The 14532-nt window shown below is 40.3% G+C and overlaps 1 long non-coding RNA gene across 1 annotated transcript in view; it reads right to left on the reverse strand.

Annotated features, from left to right (window-relative positions):
• Positions 1 to 9293, reverse strand: part of LOC150089118 (uncharacterized) — a 31463-nt gene extending 22170 nt beyond the window's left edge. The window contains exon 1 of the long non-coding RNA XR_016548105.1: positions 9178 to 9293. This is a non-coding gene — a long non-coding RNA (uncharacterized LOC150089118). The remainder of the gene's footprint in view (positions 1 to 9177) is intronic.
• Between the last annotated feature and the right edge of the window lie 5239 nt (positions 9294 to 14532).

Below are 14532 nucleotides of genomic sequence, written 5' to 3' on the forward strand. Positions count from 1 at the left end.
CAGTGGTTCCTTTATCTGCAGATTCCTAATGCATGAAGAATCACTACTGATAATCAGATCAAGAGTATTACTCCCTCTAGTTGCCTCCCGAACATGCTGGTGTAGAAAACAATCATCCAATAAATCCACAAAAGCCTTGCTAGTGTGTGAGTGACCAACCCACAAATTCCAGTCAATATCTGGGAAATTAAAATCCCCCATTATAAGACTCTCTGATTTACTGGCCCATTCTATTTCCCTGTACAGTATCTTATTATACTCATCAGAGTCATTAGGCCTATAGCACACTCCTACTCTCAATTTTGATTTACCTATGCTTATGTCACACCAAACTGACTCGACACTGCCCTGTCCATCAATGTCGACTGGCTTCACTTCCTTGGATTTTATGTGTTTTTTAACTAATAGCATAACCCCTCCTCCCCTCCTGTCCTGTCTATCCTTTCTATACACATTGTACTCCCCAAATTCCAGTTCTGCATTCCTTATATCTGTGTGACACCACGTCTCTGATATCCCAACAATATCTGCCTTTGATGTTTTGAGCAATACCTCAAATTCATCAAATTTATTTACTAAACTCCTAGCATTGGTGTACACGCAAGTATACATGCACCTGTTTCTATTCTTAGCTACCCTAACACAACCCATGTGTTTACTTGTACCGTAATGACTTCCAGCAGTCTCTGAAATATCCTGCATCTTGTTTTTCAGGCTTCTGCTCATTCCATAGAAGCAGTGCAAGAATCTCTTTCACCTCTGCCAGTGGCTACTGTTAACCCATTAGTCTTTGTCTCCCCCCAAGCTAGCAGTTTTCCGACCCACCTAACACTGCCTCGATAGCATCAGCAAATATTCTTGCACCCTTTCTATTTAAGTGTATCCCATCCCTGTAGAAGCAATCTCTCCTGTTAACAAGTACATTCCAGGCTGAAAAAAATTCTACCCCTATATTTCACCTATCAACGATGTGATGGTTGTACATGACATGACATCCATGATATATCATGGTTGTATATAGTGTGTGCTGCAAGAACAGTCATAAATAGTCATATAACTATATTAGTTTTTGAAAACAAAACTTCAAGAGGTCTGCTTCATTATCTGTATGGGGAGAGTCAAGGTTCCTTCAGATTCAAGAGAAAACTGACAGGTATCAGGCATTACTGTACAAATGTATATTCAACAAGTATGTATATGCTTTATTGTGAGCGTTGAGGCAATTCATACATGGCAGTAGTCCATTTTCTGATCCAGTAAGAAGGAAAAATGTGAGTCAGCTAAGTGACCAATTCAGGCTTGGCTAGGATTACTTCCTCCTGTCAGTTTACACAAGGTGTCAATAAAGACTAAGCTATCTCAGAAAACAAGGTCCTAACAAGAAATAAAGCCAGGAACTCTCTTGGATATAATTACGTGGTGGAGGTTTCCCCACATATTAGAAAAGTGCTGTTAAAACGTTCAAGAATTTTTGTAGACTGGAGTTCTCACCAGGTCTGGGACCTATGGACTCCGACACAGTGTTACAAATGTATGGCGTATGGCCATGTGGCCCGGTATTGTGACTACGACGAGTTCTGTGGTCACTGTGCTGGGAAGGGTAATACATTTAAGACATGCATGAGACGTGCGGAAACACCGAAGTGTGTTAATTGTTGGAGGAGGAAGTCCCCCTCAGCCCATGCTGCAAGTGATGGAATATGCCCTAATTACTTGCATGCAGTAGATATACTGAAAAGAAGAACAGAACTCGATTGAGTTTAAATTAGTGCAGGGTCAGGTGGGCTCCTCTAACAGCTAAACTGGTTGGCTCTTCCTGGCTGATGCAGGGAGTCGCCGGTCACAATAACGCCGTTGTTGGGTCCGTGGGAACTGGACCAGTGTTAAATGTGATAATGAATGGTGAAAGCTTTAGCTTTTATATATATTTTGTATGATTTTGATCAATTATATTATTATTTGTCCGGCTGGTGTCTGGACTATTTCCTGGATAGGGCAACCTACCTCCTCGTGGTGGGGATGGAGATGCCGACTGTGCTATTCAAGTATTTTCCATTAGATGACAGTGATCACAGTGTACTTATGTGGGATTTATTTAAACATGTAACTGCCATCAAGGGTAAAGGGTAGGGTTTTTGCTACAGTGATCTCAGACAGTTTTTAAATTCTATACAGTGGGATCGACTGATGACATTAAAACCAGCGAATTCTAAATGAGAAGCTTTCAAGCAATTAGCCTTGAAAGCTAATAGGCTTTTCATACCAATTAAGAAATACTGTTCAAGATTTAGACCTAAATGGATGTCAGATGAAGGCTTGTAGCAGAGAAAAAAAATGCATGGAATGTATACAAATTATCAAACGCCTATGGTAGATATAAGCTAGTCTGTAATCAAGTCAAAAATGAGTTTAGGCAAGCAAAGGCTGATTACGAGAAATCCTTGCCATAAGATGCAAAGAAAAACAGCAAAGAATTCTTTACTTATGTAAACTCTAGAAGGAAGTAAACTCTGTAAACTCTGAGAGTAAAGTGGAGGAGAAATTGTTGAAGATAAATACAAGAAAGGCACCTGGGGTGGATGGGATCTATCCAGTTATAATAAAGGAGGCAGCAAAGGAAGTAAGCAAACCCTTAGCCATAATTATGAAGCTTCCTTGGACTCAGGGGAAGTACCCATGCACTGGAGATGTGCAAATGTGACCCCAATTCACAAAGGAGGATCAAAGGCTGACACAATTAATTATAGACCTGTGAGTTTAACTTCTGTTCCCGGAAAATTAATGGAGGCACTGGTTAAAGAAGCACTGCAGGATCATCTAGACAAGACTTCAGTTATAGCTCAGACACAGCATAGTTTTGTTAAGGGGAAGTCTTGCCTGACCAATTTGATTGGATACTATGATGCAGTCACAAAAGAACTGGATGCAGGGAATAACTTTGATATCATATACTTCGATCTTAGAAAGGCTTTTGATACTGTTGCACATGGAAGACTGCTGCACAAATTGGAGCAGTGTGGCATTGGAGGCAAATTGCTGCTATGGATAAAAGGGTGGTTGAGGCAGAGGAGACAGAGAGTGGTAATCAATGGACACTGCTCATCGTGGACTAACGTTATTAGTTGAGTCCCTCAGGGTTCAGTATTGGGTCCATTATTGTTTTCTGTATTTATAAATGATATTGATGATGGTATATCAAGCTTAATGTCCAAGTTTGCAGACGATACAAAGGTTGGCAGGATTGTCAAGGACACTACTGACACTATGCTACTGCAACAGGATCTGGAAAGGTTGAGCAGATGGCCTGAGAGGTGGCAAATGAAGTTTAACATTGACAAATGTAAAGTACTACATATGGGAAACAGTAACCCCAGAGCAACGTATCACTCTGTGGTACTACACTGACAGTGGTAGAGAATGAAAGGGACCTGGGGGTGGTTGTGCAGGCAAATATGAAGTTTTCTGAGCACTGCAGATGGGCTGCAAGAGTAGCTCATGGTGTATTGTCGATGATATATAGGAATTTTACTAGCAGGGATAAGGAGGTGATTATTCCCTTGTATAAGGCAATGGTCAGGCCACACCTAGAGTACTGTATACAGGTCTGGAGGCCTCATTTCAAGAAGGATGTAGAGCTGCTGGAACGAGTACAGAAAAGGGCAACAAGATTGGTGAATGGAACAAAGGGTTGCTCTTACGAAGAAAGGCTTAAGTTTTGCAAATTACAGAGTCTGGAGACTAGGCACCAGCGAAGTGATCTGATAGAGGTGTATAAAGCCTTGAATGGTTTGAGCATGCTCAATGCTGATGGGATTCTTCCTGTTGCTCAGAAAAATCACCTGAGAGGGCATAAATTCAAATTGAGGAAAGACAGATGTAGGATAGACAAGAGGAAATTTGCCTTTAGCCAACGGGTAGTTGGTTGGTGGAACAGACTTCCATCCCTTGTCGTGGAGGTTGATAGCCTGAAAAAGTTTAAGGCTCAGCTGGACAGGTATTTCGAATGAACAGAGGGGTGAAGTGGACGTGGTTATATTTTATTTATTTTATTATTTTTTTTTTTTTGGCTTGTGCTGCATAAGCTTGCTTTCTTGCATCAAATGCCTCTACTAATGCTAATGCTAAAGGAAGGGGATGAATCAGATTGGCCTACTTCATATTGATGGTTCAACAGTTGATGATCCTGCTCAAATAGCTGACAAACTGAATGAGTATTTTGCATCTACATTCCCACGTGACGAATTCTGTAAGGAAGGGAAACACGGGACATTTACTAAACTGTACCAGGATTTTGTAATAACGGAGAGCAAACTGGAGAAGAAATTTGTGAAGTTAAACATAAAAAATCACCTGGAGTGGATGGAATCTATCCAGTTATATTGAAGGAGACAGCGAGGGAAGTAAGCAAACCCTTAGCCATAATTATGAGAGTATCCTCAGATTTGGGAGAAGTCCCCGTGGAGTGGAGATATGCAAATGTATCCCCAATTCACAAAAGGGGGGTTCAAAGGGTGACACAAATAATTATAGACCTGTTAGTTTAACTTCTGTTCTAGAGAAAATACTGGAGTCACTGGATAAAGAAGCACTGTGTGATCATCTAGACAACACTGCAGTTATAGTTCAGACACAGCATGGGTTTGTTAAGGGGAAGTCTTGTGTGATCAATTTGATTGGATACTGTGATGTGTTCACAAAGGAACTGGATGCAAAAAATAATTCTGATATTATTAGCCATATGGTGCAAGAGAGAGAGAGAGAGAGAGAGAGAGAAGTAGAAAAGAATCACCAAGAAAGAGAAGAAAGATGATATCCAGCTCAGGACCCTGGGTGTGCCAAGCCCATACTCACGTCTGGTGAGTATGTGCCAAGCCCATACTCACCAGACGTGAGCTCCTGGGATTTCAGGAAAGCATTTGATACCGTTGCACATGGATGACTCCTGTACAAATTGGAGCAGTATGGCATTAAGGGCAATTTGCTGCTATGGATAAAGGGATAGTTGAGTGGAAGATGACAGAGAGTGATAATAAATGGACACTGCTCTTCATGGGCTAATGTTATTAGGGGAATCCCCCAGGATTCAGTGCTGGGCCCATTGTTTTTTGTATTTATTAATGATATTGATGAAGGTATATCAGGCTTAATGTCCAAGTTTGCAGATGATACAAAGGTTGCAGGGTTATTAACAACAATAAAGACAGTATGCTACTGCAACAGGATCTAGAAAAGTTGAGCAGATGGGCTGAGAAGTGGCAACTGAAATTTAACACTGATAAATGCAAAGTACTGCACATGGGTAGCAGTAACCCAAGAGAAACGTACCAACTGTGTGGTACTACACTCAGGTAAAGTGGAGAATGAAAAAATACCTGGGGGCAATTGTGCAGTCAGATATGAAGTTCTCTGAGCAGACAGGATGCCAGAGCAGGTCATGGAGTCTTGTTAATGATATATAGAAATTTTGCTAGCAGAGACAGAGGTGATGATCCCCTTGTAGAAGGCAATAGTCAGGCCACACCTTGATTACTGCATACAGGTCTGGAGGCCTAATTTTAGGAAAAATGTATAGTCGTTAGAATGGTTATAAAGAAGAGCAATAAGATTGGTGAGAGGAACAAAGGGGTGCTCTTACCAAGAAAGGCTTAAGTTCTGTAAGTTGCAGCATCTGGAGACTAGACACCTGCGAGGTGATCTGTTTGAAGTGTATAACTGTCTTCTAACTTCTCCACTAATGCCGGTGTCCCCCAAGGTTCAGTTCTTTCCCCCACTCTTTTCCTCTTGTATATTAATGACCTTCTTCCATTGACTGGAAATCCTATCCACAGTTTGGCCGATGATAGCACATTGAATTCCACTTTCCATTTTGAGAAACCTTGTCTTGCTCAATCAGCTTCAACGTCTCGAAAATCTGCTACCAATTCCTTAAATGCCGATCGTCAGGTAATTCTCCAGTGGGGCAAAGACAACTTAGTTGATTTCAACCCTTCTAAAACTCAGTCTTGTCTTATATCTCGCAAAAAGGATTCTTCTGCTCCTATGCTTATCTTTAGTGACACTCCGATTTCTAGGCAAAATGATATATCTCTTTTGGGGATTACCCTGACTTTTAATCTCTCCTGGCACAAGCACATTACAAATATTGCTTCTTCTGCATCTAAAAAACTTGGTTTTCTCTTTCGCTCTCTGTGTTACTTTTCTCCTAAACAGCTTCTCACTCTGTATAAATCGTAAATCCACCCTGCCATGGAATATTGTTCCCACATCTGGGGTGGTGCCCCCAAAACCTCTCTCAGGCTTCTTGATTCCATTCAGAAGAGGGCAGTTAGGTTAATTAATGACTCATCTCTAACAGTCTCTGCACTCGCTGTCTCATAGACATACTTTTTCTACTGCCTGCCTCTTCTACAGATACTTCCATGGGCACTGTTCTTCTGAATTAGCTTCTATAATTCCTGCTCTCTCTTTCAAAACAGTCCGAACACGTGCCGCCACCAGCCAACATCCATTTACTGTCCAACTTCAAACTCACAGAACCAACTTTTCATCTTCCTCGTTTATTCATTCAACTGCCGTTTTCTGGAACAACCTTCCTTCATATGTATTTCCTGAAAATTACAGTCTACAGAAGTTCAAGTCCAATGTCAACAAATATCTTCTTTCGTCTTCTCAACCTCCAACCCAAGCACGGTACTAAGTACTATAGGTTCTAACACCTCTCGTGTTTGGGGTTTACATAAAAAAAATAAATAAAAATAAAAAAATAAGGCCTTGAACAGTTTGAGCAGGCTCAATGCTGATGGGATTCTTCCTGTTGCTCAAATTACAAAAATGAGCGGGCATAGATTCAAATTGAGGAAGGACAGTTGTAAGATGCATGTGCTGAAGTTTGCCTTTAGCCAGCGCATGGTTGATTGCTGGAACAAACTTCCACCTGTCTTTGTAGAAGTTGATAGCTTAAATAGATTCAAGGCAGAAGTAGACAAACATTTGGAGCAAGTGGATGGGTGAAATTGGAAGGGAGTTTTTTTTTTTTTTTTTAGCTGATGCTGTACAACTTGCTGTCTTGCATCATATGCTGATCATAATGCTAATATGCTGATGCACCATAGTCCAGTGATATCCAATTAGTGTTCTATACAGATAAAGTAAAGTATAACAATTGTTTTCCTATGTTGTTAGCAGAAATAAAATTAACATACTCAAAAGTATGTTAATTTTATTTGGAAAGTAGTCTGAAGGTATTTAACATTCCAACAAGTTTAACTTGTAGTCAAAAATTAGACCAAAGAGATGGATGGTAGTCGTAAATGAGAGAGGATGGTTGGTTAAATGTAGCTCTGGATCAGGAGACATCTTTGCTTGTTAGAGAAGTGCATGGCAGTACATTTCTGGTAAGATAGTCAGCATCCATTCCCTCAGATCAAGGGGATGGAGATCTCTCAAGTTAGAAAAACACCATATGGTGTTGAAGGCTTTCTCTATGTCATGGCATACCATCACAAGATGTTCATTTTGAATAAACTGATTCCTGATTTTAGATTCACCTTTGACTATGAAATCAAAGGATGACTGATTTTTTTCAGAAGCCAATTTGATTATCAGTGATCAGAATTTTCAGACTCGAGATACCAAATCAGTCAAGGCTGTATTACTTTTTCTACAGTTTTACACAAGCAGCTGGTAAGAGAAATTGGTGTCAGGAATAGAGTGATCTTCCCCTGGTTTGTGGATTGCCAGTACAAGGTTATTATTTCATATTCATCATCAGAAAGACACAATAAGGCCCTAGCAGCCTATGTGTACTTAAACCCAACAACAACAACCAAGGAATGAATGTTCCATGAAGATACAATTGAAAAAGCCAGCTACAAAAATAGTGTTTTCTTAGTAAATGTTAGAGCACTGTATAATATATTCCATTAGGACTTGTAGTTCAAGCACAATAAATGGTTGATAAAGGAAACTTTAAAGAAACTGTTCACACACTTTGTACACCACAATAAATAATTTTAATAAATGAACATTACACTGCCTTATATTACAAACCTTTACCAAGTTCTTGTTCACATGCATAACGAGTTCAGAAAGATTATAAATTTGCCTTTCTCTAATTGCTGATGTCATATTGTATGAAGCATTCCCAATCCAGTGTCTAGTGTTCTCAAAGCCTCACATTTCTCAGCACCTCCATGCCATACTAGAAAATGAAAAAGACTTGACAGTAATTGTGCAGTCAGATATGAAGTTTTCTGAGCAATGCAGACAGGCCGCCAGGGCAGGTCATCGGGTTTTGTCAATGATATACAGGAATTTTGCTAGTAGGGAAAAGGAGTATATTGTCACTCTGTATAAGGAAATGGTCAGGCCACGCCTTGAGTACTGTGTACAGGTCTGGAGGCCTCATTTTAGGAAGGATGTAGATTTGTTTGAGCATACACAGAGAAGGGCAACAAGATTGGTGAGAGGAATGAAGGGATTCTCTTACCAAGAGAGAGGCTTAAGTTCTGCAAATTGCAGCAACTGGTGACTAGGCACCTGCGAGGTAATCTGATTGAAGTGTATAAGGCCTTGAATGGGTTGAGCACACTGAATTCTGATGGGATTCTTCCACTTGTTCAGATTACGAACCTAAGGGGTCATAAATTCAAATTGAGGAAAGCCAGATGTAGAATAGATGTGCGGAAATCTGCCTTTAGCCAGCGGGTGGTTAATTGCTGGAACAAACTTCCATCTGTCGTTTTGGAAGTTGATAGGTTAAATAAATTTAAAAAGGAACTGGACAAACATTTCGAGGGAATTGTTTTGTAATTTTTTTTTTTTGGCTGATGCTGCATAAGCTCATACACTGCACAAGCTCATCACATGCCACTACTACTATCCTTTCTTACACATTGTACTCCTTATATTAAAATTCTGCATCCTTTATATCTAAGTAGCACCACCACATCTCTGATACCCCAACGTCTGCATTTGATGATTTGATCAGTACTTCAAATATATACCATACAACTAAAACTGAAGAGTCCTGTGGTACCGAGTTCCATAGATAAATAAAGAATTCGGCTCAACCGTTAATAACGGTAACTACGTTGAAGTAATTAACAGTAACTAAGTTTAAGTAATCGAAAGACTATTTCAAATTAATAGTCTTTCGATCTTAATTAAACTACTCACTAAATTCAATTTCAACTTCTATTTCTTCCTCAATTTCAGTGGTATAAAACAGTACACAACCCTGTCCGTCACCGACAGAACCTCTAAACAGTTCGTTTAGCAACTTCGAGGCTGAATTTTCGCGCTCTAACATTTCTTCAAATACTTCACGTTGGCTGATACTTAAAGCATTACACACAATAGTTTTAATCCAGTCTACTCTTGGATCATCCATCCCTTAACTTTAGATGCATATGCAATGTTAATACTAAAACCAAACAGTAAAATTCAGAAGCAACTTTTCCGTTCCAAGATATATCCGCTACTTAAATACATCACCTTAACAACAGTTGACCTAGCAACAGTTGCTAGGTAAGACGATTACTGGGCCATTACCATCGAATATACGGGGGTGCCAGAAAAGTAATACAGTACAGCTTAAGGAATACTTTGAAGGAATAAGGATAATCTAAAAATATTAGATTATCCTTATTCCTTATTCCTAAAAATATGATAAACAAGAAAACCTGAAATTTTCATACATATATCAAGAATATTTGAAATGTTTTATTATTTTTTTTTTTTTTCCCTTCTGAATATGAACACCTAGGGACTCACATCTGGTGAGTATGGGCTTGGCACACCCAGGGTTTCCCTCTCTCTCTCTCTCTCTCTCTCTCTCAGAGGGTAACTTTTTTTTTTTTTTTTTTTGTATAGTGCAGCATAAGCCTCAGTCTTCCTTGCACCATATAGCTAATAATAATATGGTCAGGCGCGCGGGTGCATAAGTACACGTGCCTTGAGTGTCCGGGGTTCAAGCCCGTGACTGCTGAATACGGTACTGTTTCTTGTATTCTGTGTATTTTGTAAACTCCTCTGACCGTTTGGTCGTCCCGAAGTATAAACAGAAAATTAATTTTTTTTTTATTTTAATAATGTTACCCACTTTTGATGATGTATGCATAATGCTTGTCTACTCTAAAATTAAGTACAGGTGGACTCCAGCCTTTTTGTAAAAAACCTGTACTTTCTTGGTCCAAACATTTTCAGAAACATGGTCACAGTATGTATCTAGGATCTTAGATAGACTCAGGGGAGGTTCCCGCGGCCTGGAGATGTGCAAATGTATCCCCAATTCACAAAGGGGGATCGAAGGGTGACACGAGTAATTACAGACCAGTTAGTTTAACTTCTGTTCCGGGTAAAATAATGGAGTCACTGGTTAAAGATGCATTGCAGGATCATCTAGACCAGACTGCAGCAATAATTCAGACACAGCATGGGTTTGTTAAGGGAAAGTCATGTCTGACAAATTTGATTGGTAATTATGATGTGGTTACAAAGGAAATGGAATCAAAAAATAATTTTGATATCATATATTTGGATTTCAGGAAAGCTTTTGACACTGTTGGCATGAAAGACTTCTGTACAAATTGGAGCAGAATGGTATTAAGGGTAAATTGCTACAATGGATAAAAGGATGGTTAAGTGGGAAAAGACAGAGGGTGGTAATCAATGGGTGCTGCTCGTCGTGGATTAATGTTGTTAGTGAAGTTCCACAGGGTTCGGTGTTGGGTCCACTGTTGTTTTGTATATTTATTAGTGATATTGATGAAGGTATATCAGGCTTCGTGTCGAAGTTTGCAGATGATACAAAGGTTGGCAGGGTTGTTAATGACAGTAATGGCAGTGTGCTACTGCAACAGGATCTAGATAATTTGGGCAGATGGTCTAAGAAGTGACAACTGAAGTTTAACCTTGACAAATGCAAAGTACTGCATATGGGTAGAAGTAACCCCAGAGAAACGTACCAACTGTGTGTACTACACTTAAGGTGGTAGAAAATGAAAAAGACCTGGGAGTAATTGTGCAGGCAGATATGAAGTTTTCTGAGCAATGCAGACAGGCTGCCAGGGCAGGTCATGGGGTTTTGTCAATGATATATAGGAATATTGCTAGCAGGGAAAAGGAGGTGATTGTCCCTCTGTATAAGGCAATGGTCAGGCCACGCCTTGAGTACTGCGTACAGGTCTGGAGGCCTCATTTTAGGAAGGATGTAGATTTACTTGAGCGTGTACAGAGAAGGGCAACAAGATTGGTGAGGGAATGAAGGGATACTCTTACCAAGAGAGGCTTAAGATCTGCAAATTGCAGTGGCTGGAGACTAGGCACCTGCGCGGTGATCTGATTGAGATGTATAAGGCCTTGAATGGGTTGAGCACGCTGAACTCTGATGGGATCCTCCCACTTGTTCAGATTACGAACCTAAGGGGGCATAAATTCAAATTAAAATTCCTTCCTAATTCAAATTCCTTCCTAAAATTCAAAATTCAAATTCCTTCCTAAAATGAGGCCTCCAGACCTGTACTGCGTACAGGTCTGGAGGCCTCATTTTAGGAAGGATGTCGATTTGCTTGAGCATGTACAGAGAAGGGCAAAAAGATTGGTGAGGGAAATGAAGGGATCCTCTTACCAAGAGAGGCTTAAGTTCTGCAAATTGCAAAGGCTGGAGACTAGGCACCTGCACAGTGATCTGATTGAGGTGTATAAGGCCTTGAATGGGTTGAGCACGCTGAATTCCGATGGGATCCTTCCACTTGTTCAGATTACGAACCTAAGGGGGCATAAATTCAAATTAAGAAATGACAGATGTAGAATAGATGTACGGAAATTTGCCTTTAGCCAGCGGGTAGTTAATTGCTGGAACAAACTTCCATCTGTCGTTGTGGAAGTTGATAGGTTGAATAAATTTAAGGAGGAACTGGACAGGCATTTGGAGGAAATGGCGTGATTTTTTTTTTTTTTTGGCTGATGCTGCATGAGCTCACTGCATATGCTGCACTTGCTTTCTTGCATCACATGCCACTACTTCTACTACTACTACTACTGTTGTGCAGGACTCGTTTGTTTAATTTTTTTTTTTTTTTTTTTTTTTTTGGCTGATGCTGCATATGCTCATACCCTTGCTTTCTTGCATCACATGCCACTACTACTACTACTAAGTGCAAATCCAAGACCTGATAGCGCAAGGCTCAGCCGATGCAGCAGATTTCTAAACGTCTGACAGTTCTACCACGCCTCTTTCCAGACGGCCTTTTTGGAACCATGCAGATGTCATAGAACTACGAAATAAGATCAACTACATCTTCCATGAGTGTGGAATCCATTTGATGGTTTGGTTCAACGCCTGTGTCTGACCCAGAAAAAAAAAACTATTACGATATTAGGGTGAACTGGAAAGAATTGTCAACTACCCGTGAGTAGTGTGTCCGTAAAAGTGTGTGTTCTCTGGTCAATTTGCCTGCTTTTCTGGACGAAAAACCTTGCTATCTACGCCTGAGACAAACTAACTCAGCCACGGAGTGAAAAAGCTCATAAAAGTTCCTTCCTGATAATACAACTTTACTACTTGCTCAAATCCTGTGCTAGCCCCGGGTAGTTTTTTTTTTCCTGAGCCTAACTCTTCGAGGGTTAGTATAGAAATTTTGGAGTCCCATATCTTATGGTGTGAGGTACGGCAGTATCGATTTGTCACGTACAAGTGTAGTATTTTATTGACACTGGACTAACATGGTTGGAATAGAAACCGGCTAGCGCACAATCCGTGCCTGTACGGGTAGCATAATGATTATAATCACAATCGTAACACATATCCAGTGGAAAAGGTCTGGGTACAAATCCTCTCAACAGTACGAAGAAATTTTATGGGCTTTTTTCACTCCGTGGCTGATTTAGTCGGCCACTGCATTGGAGGGCAAAGTAACCTCTACAACTAAAACTCGGGTTTTTCGTACAGAAAAAAAGAAGATCGACTACGGAACTCACGCAACTTACAGAAATGGCATGCACATTTTCACATTTCGTTATCGGTTGGCCATAATATGACTTTTTTTTTTTTTTTTTTTTTTGCCCAGGAAACGGGGCCTGCACAGGATTGCGACTTTCAGCAGCGGTCACACAGGTAACCCTGACTAGTTGATTCTGATTCTGTCAGTTTCAAGAAAACTCCAGAGGTTGTCTGCACCAGAGAATGGCATTCCCTACTAAACTGCCTTCGCGCGTAATACAGTAATATCGTCACCGTCCACCCCGTACCGGGTGGAAAAGGCCTGGGATAGAATCCAGTCGATGACGCGAGGAACTTTAATGGGCTTTTTTCACTCTGTGGCAAAGTTAGGCGGTCTCAGCGTAGATAGCAAGGTTTTGATCCAGAAACTGGGATTTTTTCGTCCAGCAAACAAATCGCCGAGAGAACATAGGCAATTTACAGACACCAATACAAGTTTATGTAAGAAATTACGGGTGACCTTAATATAAAAGGTATTCCCCACTAAACTAGACCGACTCCTGACGATGGACGGTAATTAGTGGTCGGCGGTGTTTCGCGAGAACCCACAGACTAAAAGACCAGAAAAACCACATAACTTATAAACTGGACATAATCGAAATTATTCCCAGTTCTCAAAGGGCCACATGAGCAGTTAGAGACCTGTTAGCTTGATTTCTGTCCAAGGGAAAATAATTGAGTCTCTGGTCACAGAAGTAATGCAGGACCATCTACACAGAAATGCATTTATACTGCAGTCGCAGCATGGATCTGTTAAGTGGCGGAATTGTGTGATCAATATGATTAGATACTAGGACACGTAATCATAGTATCCAATTTGATATCATGCCTATAACAAGGATACTATCACAGTAACAAAGCCTATGGCTGGGGAAAAAAAATCTTGAAAGACAGGAAAGCTTTTAATACAGTTAGGTATAAAAGACTGTTATGCAAATTAGTTAATAAATTTGATGAGCTTGAAGTGCTAGTCAAGACATTAAAGGCAGATATTGGTGGGATATCAGAGATGTGGTGTCACAAACAGACATAAGCAGAACAGAATTGGAAATTAGGGACTACAATGTGTACAGAAAGTAGATGCAAGACAGGAAGAGAGAAGGCGTTATGCTCTTAGTTAAGATACACAAAATCTAAGGAAGTGCATCAAATTGATGCTGGTGGACAGTGCAATGTTGAGTGTGTTTGGTGTGACATAAACACTGGGAAAGGAAAAATTAGAGTAGGTATGTGTCATAGGCCAAATGAATCTGATGAGTATAATGAGCAGTTGTGCAGAGAAATAGAGTGGCCCAGTAAATCAGAATGTCTAATAATGGCGATTTTAACTTTCCATATATTGACTGGAACTTGTGGATTCGTCACTCGCACACTACCAAGACTTTCGTGGATTTATTGGTTGACTGTTTTCTCGCAATGTCCACCATTGTGAGAGGCAACCAAGGAGAGTTATACTCTTGATCTGATTATCAGCAGTGATTATTCATGCATTGAGTATTTGGAGATAAATGAACCACTGGGTGACAGTG

Source organism: Mastigoproctus giganteus, chromosome 2 (assembly GCF_048544385.1).
Source record: "Mastigoproctus giganteus isolate SK-2022 chromosome 2, ASM4854438v1, whole genome shotgun sequence".
Classification (NCBI taxonomy): Eukaryota; Metazoa; Arthropoda; class Arachnida; order Uropygi; family Thelyphonidae; genus Mastigoproctus; species Mastigoproctus giganteus.